The sequence below is a fragment of the Cetorhinus maximus genome, chromosome 27 (genome assembly GCF_964194155.1).
Source record: "Cetorhinus maximus chromosome 27, sCetMax3.hap1.1, whole genome shotgun sequence".
In the NCBI taxonomy this organism is placed as follows: domain Eukaryota; kingdom Metazoa; phylum Chordata; class Chondrichthyes; order Lamniformes; family Cetorhinidae; genus Cetorhinus; species Cetorhinus maximus.
The window spans coordinates 13,645,453-13,669,393 of record NC_135905.1 but is presented as its reverse complement, the minus strand read 5'-3'; the positions used below and the strand labels follow the sequence as shown (position 1 = coordinate 13,669,393).

The window sequence follows — 23,941 nt, the reverse complement described above, 5'->3', positions numbered from 1 at the left end:
GGGCAGCAGAAGCATAGGAATGCCACCACCTGCAAGTTCCCCTCCAAATCACACATCATCCTGACTTGGAACTATATTGCCGTTCCTTCAGTGATTGGGTCAAAATCCTGGAACTCCCTTTCTAACAGCACTGTGGGCGTACCTACACCACATGGGCAGTTCAAGAACACCATTCGCCACCAGCTTCTCACGGGCAGTTAGGGATGGGCAATAAACGCTGGATGAATTAATAACTCCAATATCTCCTTATGTGGCTCAGCAGCATATTTTGCTTCATAATACCCCAGTGAAGTGCCTTGGGGTGTTGTATGTTAAAGGTGCTCTACAAATACAAATTGTCCTTGAATCCTTTGTTCCACCATTAATGTCTGTGCCATAAGGAATTCACTCTCTAAACATTTCTACCAAACTCTCTTCCTTCAACATCCTCCTTAAAATTCACCACTTTTGACCAAACTTTCAGCCAATCACCACAATCGCTTCCTTGACTTGGTATCTACTTCCGTCCAGCAGCAAATAAAAGTGTTCTTTTTAAAACAATGATCGGGTCAACATTGATTTAATTATCCCGTGGTTAATATGTGACTTTTACTGTAAAATGGACAGTATTATATCATTTATCATCATTGTAAGTATCTATTTAATGGTTGACTGTGCACATAAGCCTGCCTTCAGGATGCCTGGCCCATAAAACATGCATGTGATTCAGTGCCACTTGTTCAACCAACAGTGTAATTAGTTCACACAATGAAACACTGATAAGATCAAGCCTGCGCAACTTTGTTTTGCAACTGATCCTCCAACAGAGGCCCCACCCGCTAGCCTGAGGGGTCTAAGCTATCTGTATAGTTGACTAACAGAATTTGATGAGTAAAGTGGAGCCATGAGACATGAAGTCCAAATCACTCAGAGATTTAGGGTATTTTCTTCTCTGCTGGTGTTAAATCTATACTGTCCATATTCACAGTCCCTTACACTTATTCTGTTTTCTTCATAGGCAGTCCCTTGGAACAGAGATAAAAGCAAAAAACTGCGGATGCTGGAAATCCAAAATAAAAATAAAAATACCTGGAAAAACTCAGCAGGTCTGGCAGCATCTGCGGAGAGGAACACAGTTAACGTTTCGAGTCCGTATGACTCTTCAACAGAACTAAGTAAAAATAGAAAAGAGGTGAAATATAAGCTGGTTTTGGGGTGGGGGGGGTGGGGGGGGGAGCCAGTAGAGCTGGATAGAGGGCCAGTGATAGGTGGACAGAGCCAAAAGATGTTACAGACAAAAGGACAAAGAGGTGTTGAAGGTGGTGAGATTATCTAAGGAATGTGCTAATTAAGGGTAGAAAGCAGGACAAGCAAGGTACAGATAGCCCTAGTGGGGGTGGGATGGGGGGGGAAGGGAAGGGATCGAAATGGGCTAAAAGGTAGAGATAAAACAATGGATAGAAATACATTTAAAAATAATGGAAATAGGTGGGAAAAGAAAAATCTATATAAATTATTGGAAAAAAAAGGGGGGGGAATCGGAAAGGGGATGGGGATGGAGGAGAGAGTTCATGATCTAAAATTCTTGAACTCAATATTCAGTCCGGAAGGCTGTAAAGTGCCTAGTCGGAAGATGAGGTGCTGTTCCTCCAGTTTGCATTGAGCTTCACTGGAACAATGCAGCAGGCCAAGGATGGACATGTGGGCATGAGAGCAGGGTGGTGTGTTGAAATGGCAAGCGACAGGGAGGTCTGGGTCATGCTTGCGGACAGACCAAACATGTTCTGCAAAGCGGTCACTCAGTCTGCGTTTGGTCTCTCCAATGTAGAGTAAACCGCATTGGGAGCAGCGAATGCAGTAGACTAAATTGAGGGAAGTGCAAGTGAAATGCTGCTTCACTTGAAAGGAGTGTTTGGACCCTTGGACGGTGAGGAGAGGGGAAGTAAAGGGGCAGGTGTTGCACTTTCTGCGGTTGCATGGGAAGGTGCCATGGGAGGGGGTTGAGGTGTAGGGGATGATGGAGGAGTGGACCAGGGTGTCCCGGAGGGAACGATCCCTGCGGAATGCCACCGGGGGGGGCATCATGCTGGAGTTGGCGGAAATGGCGGAGGATGATCCTTTGAATGCGGAGGCTGGTGGGGTGATAAGTGAGGACAAGGGGGACCCTATCATGGTTCTGGGAAGGAGGGGAAGGTGTGAGGGCTGATGCGCGGGAGATGGGCCGGACACAGTTGAGGGCCCTGTCAACCACCGTAGGTAGAAAACCTCGGTTAAGGAAGAAGGAAGACATGTCAGAGGAACTGTTTTTGAAAGTGGCATCATCAGAACAGATGCGACGGAGGCGAAGGAACTGAGAGAATGGGATGGAGTCCTTACAGGAAGCGGGGTGTGAGGAGCTGTAATCGAGATAGCTGTGGGAGTCGGTAGGCTTGTAATGGATATTGGTGGACAGTCTATCACCAGAAATTGAGACAGAGAGGTCAAGGAAGGGAAGGGAAGTGTCAGAGATAGACCATGTGAAAATGATGGAGGGGTGGAAATTGGAAGCAAAATTAATAAATTTTTCCAGGTCCCGACGAGAGCATGAAGCAGCACCGAAGCAATCATCGATGTACTGGAGAAAGAGTTGTGGGAGGGGGCCGGAGTAGGACTGAAACAAGGAATGTTCCACATACCCCATAAAGAGACAGGCATAACTGGGACCCATACGGGTACCCATAGCCACACCTTTTATTTGGAGGAAGTGAGAGGAGTTAAAGGAGAAATTGTTCAGTGTGAGAACAAGTTCAGCCAGACGGAGGAGAGTAGTGGTGGATGGGGATTGTTCAGGCCTCTGTTCGAGGAAGAAGCGGAGAACCATCAGACCATCCTGGTGGGGGATGGAGGTGTAGACTGATTGGATGTCCATGGTGAAGAGGAGGCGGTTGGGGCCAGGGAACTAGAAATTGTTGATATGATGTAGGGTTTCAGAGGAATCACGGATGTAGGTGGGAAGGGACTGGACAAGGAGAGAGAGAATGGAGTCAAGATAGCAAGAAATGAGTTCCGTGGGACAGGAACAGGCTGACATGATCGGTCTGCTGGGACAGTCCTGTTTGTGGATTTTGGGTAGGAGGTAGAAGTTGGCTGTCCGAGGTTGGGAGACTATGAGGTTGGAAGGAAGATCTCCAGAGGAGATGAGGTCAGTAACAGTCCTGGAAACAATGGTTTGATGTTTAGTGGTGGGGTCATGGTCCAGGGGGAAGTAGGAGGAAGTGTCTGTGAGTTGATGCTCAGCCTCTATGAGGTAGGGGTCAGTGCGCCAGACAACAACAGCACCACCCTTGTCAGCAGGTTTGATAACAATGTCAGGGTTGGACCTGAGAGAACGGAGTGCAGCAAGTTCAGAGAGAGACAGGTTAGAGTGGGTGAGAGGAGCAGAGAAATTGAGACGACTAATGTCACGCCGACAGTTCTCAATGAAAAGATTAAGAGAAGGTAAGAATCCAGAGGGAGGGGTCCAGGTGGAGGGAGAATATTGGAGGTGGGTAAAAGGATCCATTGAATGGGGAGAGGACTCCTGCCCAAAGAAGTGAGCATGGAGACGAAGGCGGCGGAAGAAGAGTTCAGCATCATGCCGAGCCCGAAATTCATTGAGATGAGGGCGTAAGGGTATGAAACTAAGTCCTTTGCTGAGCACTGAACATTCAGCATCGGAGAGGGGAAGGTCAGGGGGTATGGTGAATACACGGCCAGGGCTGGGATTGGAAGATGGGATGGGCACAAAGGGACAGGAAGGGGTGGAGGGTCCTGGATGGGTGTTGGTATCAATGAGTTGTTGGAGCTTGCGTTCCTTTGCACCTGAAAGAAACAGACAAAGTTTCTTGTTGAGGCGTCTGATGAGACGAAGAATAAAATGCAAATGGGGGCACGCACAGCTTAGAAATAGGGTGCGGCGGTGCTGCTGGAGGGAGAGGTCGAGTGTGTTCATATGGCGGCGCATGGCACTGAGTGTGCTTCTCAGGATACGACAAGAACAGCAGTCCGTGGAGTGTTGTATGTCCCGGAGATATACTTAATCCTGGGTGGGTTCGAAACATGAGGGATGGAACTTCAGTTGAAATCCACGTGGGGTAAGTCAGAGACGGAGACAGTCACTGAGGAAGAAAATATGGCTGTGAAAGCGAGTTTTAGTAAACACCTTGTCAAACACCAGGAGAGAAATGGAAAGTAATGAAGGTGAACAAGGCAAAAGAGAGATACGGAAATCCTGTCGGAGAGAAGAGCAATACTTCTTCAAGGTAGGCATTCCTTGAAGAGAAGTGGCAGTCAATTAAACACTAAGATAAAAGCAAAAAACTGCGGATGCTGGAAATCCAAAATAAAAATACCTGGAAAAACTCAGCAGGTCTGGCAGCATCTGCGGAGAGGAATACAGTTAACGTTTTGAGTCCATATGACCCTTCAACAGAACTAAGTAAAAATAGAAAAGAGGTGAGCTGGATAGAGGGCCAGTGATAGGTGGAGATAGCCAAAAGATGTCATAGACATTGGAACAGAGGTTGACTTTCCTCCACTTGGGGTTGTGGGTCCCAAGGTGACTAAAAAGTCCAATGCTGGATCCGTACATTTTGCCACTGGTTGGGCAGGTAGTGTTTGATGAGGAGGGGTGGGTGGGATGCTTGGATTTTGGAGCACTCCTTCCACTGTTTGCGTTTGGCCTCCACTTGGGCCTGCCGGGGGGCGTTCTAAATGGGTGACGCCTTCGCAGATGCTTCTCCAGTTTGGGTGGTCTCGAGCAAGAGGTCCCCAGAGATTGATGGGGATGCGACATTTTTCCTGGCAGACTTTGAGGATGTCTCTGAAATATTCCCTCTGTCCTCCTAGTAACAGCTTGCCGTGACAAAGCTCGACATAAGAGAACTTGTTTTGGGAGTCTTGCGTCAGGATGATGTGGCCCACCCAACGTAGCTGATTAGCCATAACCAGTGCTTCGATACCGGGGACGTTGGCATGAGAGGACATTGATAATGGAGCACCTATCCCGCCAATGAATTTTCAGGATTTTCTATACAATTAGATGGAGTCCACAGCACAGAAACAGGCCCATCTAGTCTATACTGGTCACAAAACAAAAACAGAATTACCTGGAAAAACTCAGCAGGTCTGGCAGCATCGGTGGAGAAGAAAAGTTGTCGTTTCGAGTCCACATGACACTTCAACAGAACTCAGAGTCTATACTGGTGTTTATGTTCCACACAAGCCTCCTCAACCTCTTGAGTAATATGGCTGGGATAGTCTAGGAGCTACTGTAACATTGTTCAGCCACCATATTCCCACCCTTTGGAATTCTCTGACCTCTTCATCTGGTTCTTCAGTGCTCCATTTCTTTCCCCTGCTCCCAAGTTCACTATTTCTTTCCTCCTCACTGTATGCTAGCTTGAGGCATGTCCCTGCACACTGTTCCATTTCTTCTTTAAGGGAATTGAAACTGAGGGATGAAGTCAGCTACAAAAAAAAGCAATTGCAAATTTAAATTTAAATCGTGTAAATAAACGTGGTGGGCGGTGTGGTAAGATGCCTTTTTCATGGGGCTACAACTTTCCTAATATGTGAGATGCACGACCACAACCAGTGTCCCACACACAAAACTACTTCACAGGCTGTTAACAGGTCAAACCAACAACAAAAACTAAAAATGCAGAAACATCACCACCAACACAACAGTGTCTGCACTTTACAGCTGTAAAGTACTTTTGTACATCCGAGAGACATAATAAGCTGCTGCATAAAATGAAAGAACATGCATTTATGTACCTTACAGCATCGTCAGGACACTTTACAACCAATATGTTCATTCTATTGCGCAGTTACTGTTATGAGGGCACAAGGCAGTTATTTTCCAACAAAGCAAAAGTCACCAAAAATGGGAAAAAAAAAGCAGAAAGCTTAAAGGAAAAAAAAGTGTTCATAGCTGTCCTATAAATCTTTGAAGTTATTTATTCATTTAATCATTTTTAAATCTCTGTTCCCACCTTACCTTTCTTCTCCATTTCCTCCAACTCTGCTCACCTGGTTCCATTATCCCCTTCTTAGTCCCACGTACTAACACCAACAAACCCCTACAAGGTCTACACCATAGCAGTTCTGGCACAGTACTCAGTCTATGTCCTATAACACCTCACATAACCTGTTACATAAAAGAAACCAGCAAGTCAAATAAACTGGTTAAAATAAACCATTAAGTCAATCAAATAAGATATCACTTTTTTAACACTTATATACGCATGAACAGTAATTAATGTTTTATGTCCAATTTCTACATCTTATTGCGCCAAGGGAAGCAAGAGAATTAGAAGGTGCACATATTTGCCTGGTCCATCTCACTAAAATCACTTCATTTTGCATAGGAACCCAATACATTGCAATTACAGTATCAATAATTACAATTACTGACATAAGGTGGCCAAGTTTCATCTGCAGAGACCACATAATGCGTGTCACAAACCTCATTGTTCGCAAGATTTTGCCCTGCACTAAATTATAAAAGTAAGTTATCATTGCTGAGTGCTCAACTGCTATATTTACTGAAACTGATAGGCTTAACATAACAGCACATTGGTATACCCACTTTTCCTGCAATGTAAAAGTGCAGTGCTGCCTGCCACATTTGGCACATGAAGCTTTACAGCATGGCTTTCAACCATTGTAAGTCTACGACTGTATCAGACAATGCAAAAGTGTTCAGTGGAACAATTATTTTACACAATGACCCAGTCTGATTGGGATCATTTGGCACTATTGACATCAAAACACATTCTACATTCCATCCTGCAATTCATAGACCACAGGTGGTTCCTCTATACAAATGATCTATTGAAATCGTAAGTCGGTACGCATTAATCACTAGGATATGCCCAAACATGCTCAACTGCTGATGTTAAGTGGGTTGGTTAAAACACAGTTTTATACAACAATTCAAAATATGCCATAAGCCCCTGAGCTTTAGGTACTGCTGTAAATTTATGAACAATACGATAAAATAATTTTATGCAGTTGATCAATGTATTGGTCAAACAATGTCCTGGGAGCAGGCTTGCAGTCATGATTGTCTATTTATTTATTCTCATCCCATCTTTTCCTTTTCCTTCCCAAAAGTATTAATTCGATGCTGGAACACAGTTCCAAGGGAACTTGTTGCCCGCTGGTACATCATCTGAGTAACCGTTACATGTCAATCTTGACAATGAATGTCCAATGACTGTTTATTCAAGTGGGCATTACAACTGAGCCCAAAGCTGTGTGCACATGTAGTACAGGTTCAATAAGGGTTGCAGAGTGGTGGTCAGGATGGGGAACCCTGGGCAACTTTATTCACCTTGACTAAAGTCAACTGGGAATAATTGAGGTAATGGTCAATATCAACATCCTGGAGGTTACCATTGACCAGAAACTGGACCAGCCATATAAATACTGTGACTACAAGAGCAGGTCAGAAGCTAGGAATTCTGTGGCAAGTAACTCACCTCCTGACTTCCCAAAAACTGTCCACCATCTACAAGGCGCAACTCAGGAGTGTGATGGAATACTCTCCCCTTGCCTGGATGAGTGCAGCTCCAAAACACTCAAGAAGCTTGACACCATCCAGGACAAAGCAGCCCACCTGATTGGTACCATATCCACAAACATTCATTATTTCCACCACTGACACACAGTGGCAGCAGTGTGTACCATCTACAAGATGCACTGCAGGAACTCACCAAGCCTCCTTAGACAGCACCTTCCAAACCCATGACCGCAACCGCCTAGAAGAACAAGGGTAGCAGGCACATGCTAACACCAGTTCCTGGAAGCTCCCCTCCAAGCCATTCACCATCCTGACTTGGAAATATATCGTTATTTCTTCACTGTCACTGGGTCAAAATCCGGGAACTCCCTCCCTAACAGCACTGTGGGCATACCTACATCAGAAAGACTGCAGCAGTTCAAGGCAGCAGCTCACCACCACCTTCTCAAGGGCAATTAGGGATGGGCAATAAATTTTGGCCTAGCCAGTGACACCCACATCCCATGAATGAATTTTAAAAAAAATGGTATTATACCATAGCTGAGATCAGATAAAGCAGCTTGAGGTCAAGCCTGAGGAATTTCCCGATCTGTGCAGCTCTGCAGATCACCTGTTAGCCTCACCTTAGCCATCAGAGAAATTTCATGATTCTTCACTCGGAAGTTCCTCTTCAAGGGTGTCAAGTGTTGACCTTCTCAAGCATGTACTGATCCTTGGTTAGACCACACTTGTGGTACTGCGCACAGTTCTCCACATGATAAGAAGAACTCAGGGGCACTGCAGATGGTGCAAAGAAATATTTACAAGTATGATACAAAACTGAAGTTCTAATAGTCAGTGAAAATTCAGGAGGCTGGGGCTCTACTTTTCTAGAAAAGAGATGAAGGGGAGTCAGGTAGATGTCGTTAAGATTATGAAATGGTTTTATTGGTTAGAAGTAGAGATGTTCCCTCCTATATGGGTACCAAAACCAGAGGCAGTAAATGTAGGATAATGACTAGTAACTCCAAACTGAATTCATGAGAAACTATTTGTTTTACCCGGAAAGCAGTTAGAACAGGCTTATGGAATCCTCTGTATCTGGCCCATGGAGCCAGTGAGTACAATAAAAGATTCTGCTAGGAGCTGCTCCTCCAATTACAGGGCATTTTCCTCCTGCGTTTGCTGCTGGTAGGGGTGAGCCTATCAGCATTAATTTGGGACGCCTTCAGTCTGTATCTCTCTGCCTCTCTGTGTGTGAGAGACTGACACACACATCCTGCCCCCCTCCTCCTTCCTCCCCAAAAACCTATCTACAAAGCAGGCCACGAGAGGAGGAAACCCCATGCTGAAAGGCAACCCGCTTCTGAGCCCCACTTCCGTATGAATTCCAGGATGGAGTCTGTGCCACCAGAGGCGAATGCAAGGTCAGCGTTAGTTAATCTCAACTCCTTAGCTCGGACTTGTTCCCACCTTTTCCCTGGTGACCAAGACCTGGGGCCTATTCTGTCTCTCTCTCTAGCTCTGGTTCTTAAGTGAAAAAGCAAATAAAGTTTTATTGGTTAACCCTGCTGCTTGGCACTTCTTAATGGTCATTTTTATTAATTGCTCTTTTTAAGAAAAAAGTCAATTTATTGCTTCGACGTGAATTAAAAAAAAAAATTCATGTTTAATGTCGTACCAAACTTTATTTTACCAAAATTTGCTCATCAGCCCCTTGAGTGAGAAAAGCAGTTGAAATGTGGCACCCCCTCCCCAGGAACATGAAAACATGAAAAGGTTGGACAAGCCCGAATGAGAACGTGAAACTTCCTATCACACCGTGTAGTTGAGGCGAACAGCATAGATGCATTTAAGAAGAAAATGGATAAACACATCAGGAACAAACAAATGGATAGTTATTCCAACAGGGTTAGAGGAAGAGGGTCTCTGGAGGGTGGACCAGTCAGGTCAAATGGCCTGTTTCCATGTACATTCCCCCACGTATAGAAGAAGGAAGAAAAAAGTAACATTGCGAGGGTGAATAAACCCCTACCACTCTCTCATATCAGTCCTGCTGGCTGGCTTTGGAGCAGCACCTGCAGTGGTTGCTTGCCTGCTCTTCCAGTTGGGGGAAGGTGAGCAGATCATGGCAGGTGGGAGAAATGAGGCAAGCCCCTTTTCTTTAGATTGTAAGTGCGAATGCAACTTGATAACTGCAACAAATAATCAGGAATCCAGGTGTTTTTTGGTTTCTCAGAAAATCTTCTGATCCCCCTAAATATTCATGGTTGTCCGGATCCTCTCCTCCCCTCACCCAATGAAGTTTTCAATGTGGCACAGCGGAAGGTAAATGCTGAGCTGTTCATGTCCCGGGGGAAACTTGAAAAAACTGCCATAACTATTTTACAATTTATTTATTTTGAGATGCGAGCCTTGAATTCAGTAGTAATAAGACTACCGAGTCTTATAGGTTTCTTACAAAACTAAATTAAACCTTTAATTAATAAAAGAAAATGATTTTAAGCACATACATAGGTTTAGAAATTACTACGATGATAACTCTTAGCTCCCCTAGTTAATCTAACTCCCAGTTACACCTCTGTTAAGGCAACAGTAAAACACAGATTTTAAAAGACCCAGGCAAAGTAACACGATGCCATGAACACTTGAATTCAAAGTGAATTTTCTTCACTTCAGTTTGTGTAGACAGCAACTTGAAGCTTAGAGGCTGGAGGCTTTTCACACTTGTTAATGATCTTAGAATGCCTTCCTCTTACATATAACCTCATCTCCTTTATACAGGTTTCTCCCTTTTTAATGTGAATCCCATTATCCCAATGTGTCTTTTCAACTCTACTTTTCTAATAATAAAAACCTTTCATAATACCAATTTTATCAGTAAGCTTTGGGAAAAATAAACACACTGTTTGGCTTTTTTTTGGCTAAGTGTAACATTTCACCACCTCTTATGAAATTCAAATTACTCTGGTTTATCTAAAAGTGCAAATTTTCCCTTTACACTTCATTCTAAAACTTCAGCCATGTTTACCTATTTAACATTTCAAACCTAGCTTCTCTTCTGATACATCAAAGCCTTCAGACCAGCTGTCTTTAATTCAATTAATACACACACACACTCTGCCTTACAATAAGTTACAATAACATTATGAAAATTATTATATTTTCCTGACACAATGATCCATCTCAGCACACTGCTTTTTTGCACCACACCACAAATGTACTTCAGTCACCAACATTTTCAGAACATGTATTCTTCTTTCAATTCTGAAGGAATTATGTTGTAGTAATGTCTTTTACAAACTGTAATCTGTCTCATCCATGTCATGTTGCTTCCAATCGGTAAGACTATATTGCTCCTCTTTACAAAGATCATTTTCTCCTGATCCATAAATGTTCAGTCCCTTCCCAGGTATGGTTTTACACCATCAGCCACTTTATCCAAATAGCCATTAATCACATAATGAACTTTAGCACAGAGCACTGGATGGCCAAACTGAGGATATTGTTCCCAAATTTGATCCAGTCCATAGTCTACATCTACACACAAACTCACTGATTTCCAACAGGAGCAGAATTCCTGGCTGAGTTTTGCCTGCCCTTACCAGGGGTGGTGGCCAATCCTTAAGGATAGAGCAGGGAATCAAAAAAATCTTTCTTATATATTGCATAGAATATAGAGCACAGAAATAGAACATTCAGTCCAACTTGTCTATGCTAGCTTTAATGCTTCACTCAAGCCTCCTCACATCCTTCCACACCTGACTCCAGCATTCCTTTTGACATCATATTTAATGTAAATTCCCCTTATATGAATGTGTACAATTTGTCTTAACTGCTCCCTATGGTAGCATGTTCCCCCTTCTTACCACTCTCTGGGAAAAGATGTTTCTTCTGAATTTTATATTTCATTTCGTGGTGTCTATTTTATATTGATGGCCTCTAGCTTTTCTATTCCCCACAGGTAGAAATGCTCTCTCCATGTCTAGTCTATCAAAACCTCTCATAATTTTCAAGGCCTCACAGCAGATCAACCTTGTATTTTCAATAGCAAAAAATAGAGACAGGCTGTTCACTCTTTCTTGATAGTATAACCTCACAGTTCTAGTGTCATCCTCGTAAATCTCTTGTGTCCCCCTCTCTGTTGTTTCTATAGCCTTTCATTCCAACTGTTAACAATAGGGCATCAATAGTCAGATACAGCAGACCCTTGTTGACATGTTCCTGGATACATTTCAACAATGTGGCACATGTCCGACTGCCATTTTCAAACCCAACTTTAATGTTCATTTTTTGGACTGTCTTCTCCCCCATCACCAGTTTTACTCAGCTACCAATATACAAAATTTGCATTTAGATTGCAGTTAACGCAAGGCACTTCATAGGAGCATTGACAATCAAAATTGGACACCAGCCACATAAGGAAACATTGGGTCAGATGGGTCAGGTGAGAAAAGCTTTCTCAAAGGGGTAGGTTTTAAGGTGCATCTTAAAGGAGGAGAGACGAGGTTTAGGGAGGGAATTTAAAGAGTTTGGTGCCTTGGCAGCTGATGGCACATCGGCCAATAGTGGGACAATTAAAAAATCGGCTATTGCTCAAGAGGCCAGAATTGGAATAATGCAGATGTCTTGAATGGATGTATGGCTGGAGGAGATTGCAGAGATAGGAGGAGGCGAGGCAGGGAAAATTTGAAAACAAGGATGAGAATTTTGAAGTCAAGGTGTTGCTCAACAGGGAATCAAAGGCACTGGCACGACGGGAAAAATGAACCTGGCGTGAGTTGGATACAGGAAGCAGGGTTTTGGGTGACTTCAAGTTTATGAATAATCGAGCATGGAAGGCCAGCCAGGAATGCCTTTGAATAGTCAATTCGAGCGGTAACAAAGGCGTGGTTGAGAATCTCAGCAGCAGGATCATAGTGTTCCTGGGGTGGAAATGAGTTGTCTCAGTAATAGCGTGGATGTGTGATCAGAATCTCATCCTGGGGTCAAGATTATGAAGAGTCTGGTTCAGCCTCAGACAGCTGCCGGGAAGTGGAATGGAGGGCATGGCTCAGGGACTGCATTTGTGACGGGAACCGAAAATTACAACTTCAGTCTTCCCCTCATTTAGATGGGGGAAATTTCTGCTCTCCTAGCCCTTGATGTCAGTTGTCTGACAATTCAGAGAAAGCGGAAAGTTCGAAAGAGGTTATGGTGAGCCATCAGAGAAATATCCAATCTTTGGCCCAGGGCTTGTGTGTGAATAAGTGATTACATTTCTGAGTCTACTACCTTGCAGGATGGTTCTAGTTTTTGTGCAATAATGAATTGTCTGATCAATTTTCATTGAAGTGATTCATACATAGCTGATCTGTACATGTCACCTGTTCTCTTAAAACAACACAAGTAATAACTGACTCACCAAGTCGGCCCATCTTGGCCAAGGTGTTATTCAATAATTGTCTGTGGAAAAAGCTATTTGGCAAAATTTGCTTTTGTCAACTATGTAACACACAACAACACAAGTCTCAAAACACGTCATTATGTTAGCCACACATGGGCCAGGATTTTACTTATGGCGGGTGGGCTGGGTGGGAGCGGAGCTGATCGCCGCCCGTTATCAGCTCCGTGCCACCGTTTTACGCGGGCAGGCCAATTAAGGCCCACCCAGCATGAATCGCGGCTGCCAAGAACAGCGGGAAGGGGCGGGTGGCAGCAGGAAGCCAATGACCACCAGGTCCAATGGTGACCCGGCGGCCTATTCAAAAACAGCGCAGGCAGCCTTCCAAAGACTGCCGCCGACGTCGCACATGAGGTTGTCAGACAGTGCTCTCGGGGAGCAGGCTGGGCAGGTCAGTGGGGCAGTGTGCCCTGGGATTTTCAGATGAGTGCCTCGCTGCCCTCCTCGAGGAGGTGGCAGCAGGCTGCAACAGCCTTATGCCAAGGGACGAGAGGAGGAGGCCCCCCCCCACAAATAACAAAGCATGCCTAGGAGGAGGTGGCAGAAAGGGTCAGCTCCAATGTTGTGGTGAGACGCACCTGGGTGCAGTGCCGCAAGCGGTTTAATGACCTCTTGTGATTGGGAAAGGTGAGTGCCGTGTTGGCATAAGTGTCACTTATCACAGCAGTTAGGTAGCCAGCGCCCCCGCCACCCGCAACTCATAATTTTGTTTTTGAATTCACTCATTCACGGGATGTGGCCTTCAGTGGGTGGGCCAGCATTTATTGCCCAACATTAGTTGCCCCACACTGAGAAGGTGGTGCTGAACTGCCTCCTGTATCCGTTGCACGTGGTGCAGGTACACCCACAGTAGTGTTTGGGGGAGAGCTCCAGGATTTTGACCTAGCCACAGTGGTGGAACGCCGAAACATTTCAAAGTCAGGATGCTGACTGACTTAGAGGGGAACTTCCACGTGACGGTGCACCCTTCTATCTGCTGCCCTTGTCCTTGCAGGTGGTAGTGCTCGTGGATTTGGAAGGCCTTGGGAGTGTGAGTGGGAAATGTGATGGAGGCAGCATCTGGACAAGGGGGTCAGCCCTGGCTGCTTGGAGTGAGTGTATGGCTGCTCCAGGGTCACGAATCAGGTGAGCCCTGCAATGTTTCAGTCTGGTGGTGGTGGCAAGGCTGCAATGGCAATGCAGGTACAGGGTGGACTAATCAATGCTCCTCTCTCCTTTCAAGAGAAGACCGCACACAATAATGCTGAGAAGCTGCGGACTAGCGGAGGGCAGCCTCACCTTCTCATCATGACCAAATACGAGCAGGAGGCACGCGAGGTGGAGAGGCACCATGCCCCCAGGTCAACCAGCCGCGGTGAGGTTACCTCAACCCACTGGGGAGTGCCGGGCAATGAGGTCACAATGTCTGTCAGTGCAAACATTCCACTGTTGATTGTATATTGATTTCAGCATCCAACATGTGATGCCTATTGATAATGGAAGGAGGAGCACATCCTGATCCAGGTGCCAGGCATGCACATTAACAGTGTAACGACTTCTACTAATCAAATGTCCTTGTTCTTCCTTTCAGCCTCACCAGAGCACGCCCAAACTCCGGAGGCAGATGGAATGCTGCTGACCTCTGAAGACCTAGAAGACAAACGCACCAGCCCTCTCAGCCAGGTAGGCACCAGCGCAGATACCAGCACCTCAGTGGGGATAAGATCGTCGGCTGGTGTCTCAGTGCACAGTAGTGAGGGCACTACACACTCGCTTGAGGTGCGGGTGGAGACAGAGTGCCCAGGGTGCCAGCAGTCGGAGGATTGCTGGGGAACAAGAACATGCTCAGTCGGTGACTGATGATGTGTCTCTGGAGTTGTCCCTGAGGCAGCAGATGCTGGAAGTCCAGCAGGGTGTGCGGGAGGGTCTGGCGGAGATACATGAGGGAATGCGTGTCATGGTCTCCGTGATGGAGGAGTCCATGCGGAGCATGAGCAATGCAATGAACCTCATGGCCGAGCACACTGCCTCCACCATGGAGAGAGTGGCGACTCTCATGGAGAGGCTCCTCCAGGAGAACAATCAGGGCTTCCTGGGGATGTGCTCAGACCTGCAGCCCTCACACCGGCATTGATCTCAGGTGGTCAGTATCAGTGTGGGAGATGGATTGGGCACCCAGTATCCCAGCTAGGTGCCCATCCATCAATGCTGAGCAGGGAGGTCCAAAGCGACCTGACAATGGCGCACGAGCTGCCTGTCGTCTCTGCGGGCTCCTCTCAGGGCGCTCCGGATGACGGCAGCAGCTCCTCCGCCCTTCTGCTAGTGACCGTGGCGTTTGAGGCTGCGGCAACTGGGAAGATGCCAGCCGTGGCACTGGCCACTCCCTCCCAGGCTGGGTCATCACAGGCTCCACGGGCCAGAGGACGCCCGCTGTGGTCATCAAGGCCAACAGGACAGCTGAGTGAGCAGGCTGTCTCAGATGCCAGTGCCAGCGAGGGGGGAGCACCTAGACGTAGCACCCTCAAACGAAAACTTAAATCACCTTAGGCACACCACGGGCTCATCACTGGTGGTTTTCTTTTGACCCCCGTTTCAGTTGTTTTTAAGCAGGTGTACTGTTCAACACATTTTAATGGACTTCCATTTCTGTATGCAAGAATGCAATCATTAAATGTTTTGGTTCTCAACAAGCCTCTGGGTGCTTCATTAGTTCTGCAGGTGAAGGGGAACCCACGATGTTATGAGTGACTTGTTTGTCATTAACTATGTGTCTTGTCAATAAAGCTCAATGTCCCTAACCAGGCAAGTGTTGCTCTCAGGTATCGAGTAAGGAGCCTGCAGCCCTGCCATGTGTTGGAGGTTCATCTTTGATAGGCTAGCTGAAGGAGCGTTGGATCAAAGCCTCCTTGGTGTCCCTGCCTCCCTGGAGGTTGCTTGAATCAGCGTCTATCCCCTCAGCATTCTCCTGAGCATGCTGGTCCTCACTACTGGACTCATCGTCTGCAGCCAGGGCAGCTGCTTCCACATTTTCTTCCTCCACTGCGTCCCCCCCTTTCCAGCGCCAGATTGAGCAGAGCACGCAGCATACAACCACTATCAGTGACACATAATCTGGGGGGTATTGCAGTGCACCCCTTGAACGACCCAGGCATCGGAAACGCATCTTGAGAAGACCGATGATTCTCTCCACCACAGCCCTTGTGGTGCCGCGGCTCCTACTGTACCGCTGCTTGGCCTCTGTTCTTGGGTGGCGGAGGGGCGTCATGAGCCGCCTTCTGAGGGGATAGCCCTTTGTTACCCAGCAGCCATCCATCCAGCCAGGCTGGAGCACTGAAGAGCCCCGGCACCTGGGAGTGTCTAAGGATGTAAGCGTCATGGGAGCTGCCTGGGTACCTTGCACAGACTTGTAGAATCAGCAACCTGTGATCACACACTATCTGCACGTTCATGAAGTGGAATACCTTCCGTTGACTAAGGCTCCCGGCTCATCTACTGGTGCCTTGATGGCCAGATGTGTGCAGTCGATTGCATCCTGGATGCGGGGGAACCCAGCAATTGCTGCAAAGCTCCTGGCTCAATCTGACCGGCTGGCACATCCGAGCTGTAGTGGAGGAACAGAGCATCTGTCACTAGCTTGACACAACTGTGGTCAGCTGACTGGGAGATTCCACACAGGTCACCCACCGACCCCTGGAATGAGCACGAGGCATAGAAGTTGAGGGCAACCGTGACCTTCAGCGCCACTGGTTTGGGGCGTCCACCCACACAGTTGGAGCTGATCTCGGGGCTACTTATCGGACAGATGGAGGTTACTGTCTCCCTTGGGAGGCGGAGCCTCCTTTGGCATTGCACCTCACATATATTGAGGTAGTTGCATCGCCGCCTGTAAACCCTGGCAGCAGGATAGTGCCATCTTCTGCAGCCTCTTCCGCCTCGCACTTCCTGTTGGCCTTGCGCCCCTTGTGCCTGCGCTTGTCCTCCCAAAAGGTGGCTCCCCTGGAGGCTGAACAATGACTCCCAAACCCCTCCCCCTTCTGGCCCTCTCTTCCTCTTCAGAGGAGGTGCCTCCAATGGATTGCACGCTCCCCATTCCCAGGGTGAGGGAAGGCTGTCTGAAACCTGAAAGTGTTATGATTCCTCCAGAGTCCTGAACTGAAGCCTGTTCTTTCTGTCAAAGCAGCTCTGAAGAGAATTGAAGCTGTCCTGTTCACACAAGTAAGTAGCAGTAAGTTTAAAAAGTAAAGTACTAACAATTTGCATCAGCGAGCTCACTCACCCCTCTTATTCCACCCGTGGATGAGGTTTTTAAAAAACGTGGCCTACCCACCTGCACATCGCACCCGTGCGATGCTCTGAAAATCACATGGGCTGCAAACAATCGCTGTCAATTACTACCTCAAGGGCCTTAACTGGCCCGTTAATTAATGGCGGGCGCACCTCGGAACTCATAGCGTGCCCACCCTCCGAAATATCTGCTTACCTACCAACCTTTGTCCAAGCGGTTTCTCTTTATAAGTGCTCAAACAATGCCCTTCACAATATAATTAACATACCATTAACATTCCCACTCACCTCCACCTCTGAGCCTACAAGAGTTGTGGCATTCTTGGTGGAAACGAGGGGCGGTTCCCCCTCTGGGTAGAAACATGTCAGTTCCGGGTCCCACCTGACATTCCTCTTACTCTGCTGATTCGCACCAGGAATGTGCTACACAACCCTGAGGAAATTCGGGCCAGTTTTCTTTGCCCAGCGTCATCGTGCGTCATTTTACACGTCAGAGTGTCGGGCCCGCTCTTGCACGCCGATGGCAAAGTTCTGCCCATGAGATAATGTGTGATAAAAATGGCATGTGGCTTTCCTTATGACCAAAGAAAACTGGTCCGAATTTCCTCAGGGTGTGTGGCGCATTCCTGGTGCAAATCAGCAGAGTAAGAAAAATGTCAGGTGGGACCTGGAACTGACATGTTTCTACCCAAAGGGGGAACTGCCTCTAGTTTCCACCAAGAATGCCACAACTCTTGTAGGCTCAGAGGTGGAGGTGAGTGGGAGTGTTAATGGTATGTTAATTATATTGTTAAGGTACAAAGGTAAGCATTGTTTGAGCACTCAGTGCACTTATAAAGAGAGACTGCTTGGACAAAGGTTGGTAGGTAAGAAGCAGATGCTGCATTCTTTGAATAAACCCATTATTAAAAAAAGTGATAGCGTCCAGTTTTATACTTCACCAGTTGGCTTGGGACTGATATAACAGTGAGTACAGAGTTCTTGAGAATTTTGGGGCATAAGGTTTCTTAATCATGACATTGCAGCTTTAAGTAGAATGGGTTGTAGCCAACTAAAAAGGGCTAATTTCTTTTTTTTTAAGTCTTAACAGACTGGGAAAAAGCCAACAGGCTCAAGAACCCACACACTGGGTCCTTTGTCACAGTTCAGAATGTTTTGTTTATTCCTCTTGTAGGCGAGATACTTTTGTTGATACTACAGAAGTCAATCGCTTATAATATGCCTTGTTAATATAAGTTTATTATTGAGTCATTAATTATCATGTTCGAAACTCATTGTACAAAGCAAGGGAAGACAAGCAAATTATCTGGCAAAAAGATATGAAAGATTTAAGAAGAACTTTGCCCTCAGATTAATATATAATTATTAATACGCTAAGACTACTACTATCAATCTAAATTGTCTTTAGTTTACATTTGTTTTCGAATTAATAACAGACTAACATTCTTGTTACCCCGCCAAATCTGCAACTTCACTGTGGATAGCCAATGGATTAATGTTAGTTTGTCGTATAACAGATGCACTATTGTACTCAGTCTTCCGGTTGACTGAACAACATCAGGGCCAGCTGGATTGCTGATTTTAAAAAAAAAACACCAGAATAATTACAAAGACATTTTATCATCTTCTTCTCAATGTGGTCAGAGATGTTAGTGAGAGGGAGGTGGCAGTAATCATGGCTCCTGGTTTGGGGCAAAAGGCGCAGACTGAGATTTGCACTTTTGCAGGGGCAGCATTCTGCTGGAGACTTGTCCCAGCTGAAACTCTGTTCACAGCTTCAAGTGGCCACCCGCCCAGTGGCAGGCATATGCTAATGACGGGGTTAGGATAAGATGATGTTACCCCCTTGACTCCTTCCTTCTCGTCCATTCTTGACTAGACACACCATGCACAGTAAAGCCAGGACCCATTCAAAATGACAAAAGTAAATTTGTTAAAAGAACGCCAAGATTATCGTGGAGACGTTTGGCCTTATTTTGGGGCACGCTGCAGGTACTGCAAATATTTTTTTCACTTCTATATCAAGAAAGCCATCTGCTCTACTCTTCACTCTTGGAAAATATTCTACTTCAGGACAAATACTGAGCTAGGATTGGAGGGCTGCATAATGGGAATCCCATTTTGGATGATTTATGTATTAGGGGAAAGAGGGGCAGCAGAAAATTGTAAGGGGAAACTAGATTATTTAGACAACGCCAGAGTAGAGACATCCATCCCAGCAGGATTTACAGACTCAGGTCCAACTTTCAGTTATGAAGCGTGAGTGGAAATTGAATTTGCTTCTCTGACAAAGGACAAGGAGCCACATTATACCCTAAAGGACAATGCCGGATTACCACAGTTAGGTTATGTCAAGTTGTGATTTACTTATCTTCGCTCAGTAGTAATTTAAGGTGTTCTTATCATTACTAACCCAGCGAGTCATTAATTTTCGTCCAACACTGTCAAGATGCCAATGGGGCGACTGAGCTGCTCAGAAGCACACCTGCATCCTTCCACAATACTGCATGTGAGGGCTTCTTCCTTAGAAATTCTACAGCGGGTGTTCCTCCATTCCCAAATGTTGACAGCATTTCCACATCCGCCTTAGAACAACCGAATGTTCATCTTTTTTTTTAAAAGCACCAGCTGCATCAGCTTCTCTTCCAAGAGTTTGCTCCCCCTTTTTAAATGTCTGCAGCCCTCTAAATAGTGAAGTTGAATGCTTGCCCCACACTCTTCCTGAATTTTGCAGGCTCCCTCTCACTGTCTTAGGTGTCAGGGAGCAAAGACCTCGATTCGGAAAATTAAGTGTGCTGCCAAGCATTTCAGGTAATGAAAAAAAAACTTAACATATGGTGCTGCTAAGTGACTTTGCTTCTATTACTTCATGCTCAACCCACTAAAAACAGGGCTCGGCTTGGCTGGAGATTATTGCACATTCACGGACCCATACCATCAGCAAACACACGAAATTCAGGTCATCATTTAATTTGAGACCTGAGGCTTGATTTTTAGGCCTGGCTGGGGGTGGAAGTGGAAGTGGACACTCATTAAAATTGCGCTGGTGGCGTACATGCCAGACCCCTGGCTCCATCCCACCACAGAGTCATTTTCGTGGAGGCCAGACGGGGGTTGGGGGGCATGTTGCAAGGCAGGGCTGTTCCCCTGCAAGCATCAGGTAGCTGATCCAAGTAATGAAAGGCCACTTAAGACCAATTATAGGAGGCCAACTAGGGATTTTCCAGTTGTCCCCCAGGTTTCTGCAGGCAGCAGAGGCCACTTTAGTTTCCTGGAGATGGTTTCCCAACGGCAGACTTCGGCGGGGGGGCGGGGTGGGGGGGGTGGGGGGGGGGGTGGAGACACCTTTCCCTTTCTGCCTGGTTGCAACAGCACCTGCAGGCTCCCGTGCTGAGGAGCCTCCCCCCATCCCCCACCCCCAGCCCCCAGTGGTGATCTGGCTGCGAAAGCATTTCTTTTTTAAAGTTTGATTTTAAAAGGTTGAAGAGAGGGCACCTCATTTTGAAGCTCCGCCTGTCTAACTTGCCTTCCATTGCAGCCCGCTGCTGCTTTTCAAACAAGGTCTCTGACTGGCCCTCCAGCCATCCTTAAATAGACAGCAAGCCTGCCATCTAGCTATTAACTGGCCGTTCCTGAGAAAATAACAATGAGAGATGTTTTCCATACGTTCCAGGTTTCTTACTCACATTTCAGTCTGACCATTGCTGGGGGTGAGGCTGGTTTCTGAAGTCCACAGGGAAAGTCCAGCACCATTCTCCAAGGGTTAGCATTCTCCTGCATGCAGGGCACTCTCTTAAACCTGATCTTCTCTTATTCTTACTTTTGTGTTTCTCACTTTGCTTGTCCTCTTTTCCTGATTAATTTCCCAGCGTAGAGGAAACCAGTAACCACAGGCAAATCCCTTTGCTCTTAACACACCGACGATTAATAAACCAAACTACTGACTCATCAGCTAATATCACCACAAAACTCTTTGGAAAAAAGAATGAAACTTATGCAGTCAAATGCATGAACAAGTACCGTAAATTATGGAAGTTAACACATCCTAGGCTTATTGGGGCTAATGGACAATGATTTATAAAAAGTTTCAGCACAGAAACAGGCCACTCGAGCCAGCAGGTCTTCCTTCCCGACCATGGGTGTACCTACACCACACGGACTGCAGCGATTCAAGAAGGCAGCTCACCACCACCTTCTCAAGGGCAATCAGGGATGAGCAATAAATGCTGGCCTAGCCGGCAATGTCCACATCCCTTGAAAGAATAAAAGATAAGTCTATTCCAATATTTTCTCCATGTGGGCCTTCCAGTCTAAATCCCACTCTCATTGTTGGACGTGCATCTCTTAAATATAGTTTAATTAAAGGGTATAGGCAAGTCATAGCCAACTTCTAGTGGTTTAACATGTGTAAGTGAATTAGTGCCTTGAAATCCAACCTTTTTTAATTGTATATTCCAGTTAAGAAATCAACTGTACGTTCAAGAATTGACAGACAGAGCACGCCATTTCAAATGGACAGCAAGTTGAAGAAATTGTTGAAGGAAAATTTTACTGACATTGCATCATAAAACCCATACTACAATGACATGGGCTTTGATTTAACTGAATGTTGCTAAACAGCAGCACTCCATTCAATGCAACGTTAATATAAGTCATGGTCTTCAATCCTCCTTTGTACCTATGAACTCCAATTTTGTAATCTCACCAAAGATGAAGCTGCATTGGCCCATTTCCAGGTGCATGAGCACATATAGCTCAGGGCAAGACTGTCCCAAATCTTACAGAATGAAAGTGTCATGGCTATTTCTTGGACAGTGATGAGCCTGGTAGAGGTAAAATACCACCTGAGCGATAACAGAGTGAAAATTCTTTCAACCTTATAAAAGATCAGTGGGTTGATATGAAGTGTCCTGACACCCACAAGTATTACATATGTCTCAATGCACTGAAGGAAACCTTGCCATTCTATGAAAACTATGTTCTTTTCAGCTGATGCCTCGTTCTACAGCAAATGAAGGTAATATCCCTTGCAAACCCAACGACTGTCACTATCCTAACACCTCTGCACATGGCTGATTGTTTATTGGATTGGTGAGAAGGATGAAGGGGGCATGGACAGTTCACGCCCCAGTAACCAAAACTTTGATGGGAAGAGCTGCCCTGAATCTAGACGTGTGTACATCACAAGAGAAGCAGATGGCAGAACTCTGTGGCCGCCTGCCTGGTGAAGGAGTGGCAGCAAGACAGGGCTCCTCTGACCAGGTGCCGACCCTATGGTAGCGACAGTTATGGCAAAAGCATCTCTGGGGTCATTATGTCTGCATTTGCTGACCTCTTGCAAGAAGAAAAGTATTGGTGGTGCAGAAAGGAAAGGAAAAAAATTTTTAAAATGGAGGTAAACCAAGTACAACCAACTAACGAATGGTGCAAATAGTATTAACATTTCCCTTTAAGGAGGCTTTTTAAGCAGATGAACTCAGACGTACCCGGTTTCTATGGACAATGCTTATAATATGGCCATCATATTTTGGTCCTAAGCCACCGCTCAGATACCCCACTAATCAGTTGCACACGGACAGGTACCCGATACTGCTTCCATGACCACTGTGTACAGAGCCTTGCATTTTAGAATATGCACTGGTTAGTTTAAAAAAAATGTAACGATCTACAAAATGTCACTCGCCTGGCTTTCCAACCAGAAGAAAGCACAATGACATCAACATTGCCAATCACGTCAGCCTTGTCAAAATGTTTAATTTAAATTTGAAGTTAAGGAACAATGAATAAAAATATACTGCAAAATTTTGCACTGCACCAGATACAGAAACTGCTACTGACACTAGGATGGGTATTATAACCCCCCCCAAAACAGGTGGCTTTGCGCGTGGTGAGATCTTGAATTTTAAGATCTCAAACGCGACGTCAACCCCATCTTCTAATTTCAACAAGTGGGACAGGATTAGTGGTGGGGGGGGGGGTGGGGAGGTATGGAGAGAAGAGGTGGGGCATGGGGGAATGCATTCAGCCTGTTACCAGGGTGGGCAGTTTTTAAAAAATATTATAATGGGGTTGCGTGCCTCAGATTTTATCTGCCTTCCAGATTTAGCCCTGGTTGGCTGGTTTTCATGGGCTTTGGGAAGGCCAGCTGCAGGGGAGAGATGGTGGCATAGTGGACATTTACCCGACAGAGAGGCAGACAAAGAACCTGGTTGGAGAACGCACAGGAGACAGCGAGGCTCGGGGCCTACCCAGGAGAAAGCACAGGAGACAGCGAGGCTCGGGGCCTACCCAGGAGAAAGCACAGGAGACAGCGAGGCTTGGGACCTACCCAGGAGAAAGCACAGGAGACGGCGAGGCTCGGGGCCTACCCAGGAGAAAGCACAGGAGACAGCGAGGCTCGGGGCCTACCCAGGAGAAAGCACAGGAGACAGCGAGGCTCGGGGCCTACCCAGGAGAAAGCACAGGAGACAGCGAGGCTCGGGGCCTACCCAGGAGAAAGCACAGGAGACGGCGAGGCTCGGGGCCTACCCAGGAGAAAGCACAGGAGACAGCGAGGCTCGGGGCCTACCCAGGAGAAAGCACAGGAGACAGCGAGGCTCGGGGCCTACCCAGGAGAAAGCACAGGAGACAGCGAGGCTCGGGGTCTACCCAGGAGAAAGCAAAGGAGACAGCGAGGCTCAGGGCCTACCCAGGAGAAAGCACAGGAGACAGCGAGGCTCGGGGCCTACCCA

The 23,941-nt window shown here is 46.4% G+C and overlaps 1 protein-coding gene across 5 annotated transcripts in view; it reads right to left on the bottom strand.

Moving 5' to 3' along the window:
• The window catches only part of rassf4a (Ras association domain family member 4a), a 244,194-nt gene that overhangs the window by 162,408 nt on the left and 57,845 nt on the right, over positions 1-23,941 (bottom strand). The window contains exon 3 of one of the 5 annotated variants that reach the window (XM_078530747.1): positions 8,149-8,302. The exons of the other annotated variants lie outside the window; for them this stretch is intronic. The gene's annotated coding sequence lies outside the window, so the exon portion shown is untranslated. The remainder of the gene's footprint in view (positions 1-8,148; positions 8,303-23,941) is intronic. 5 annotated transcript variants of the gene reach the window in all.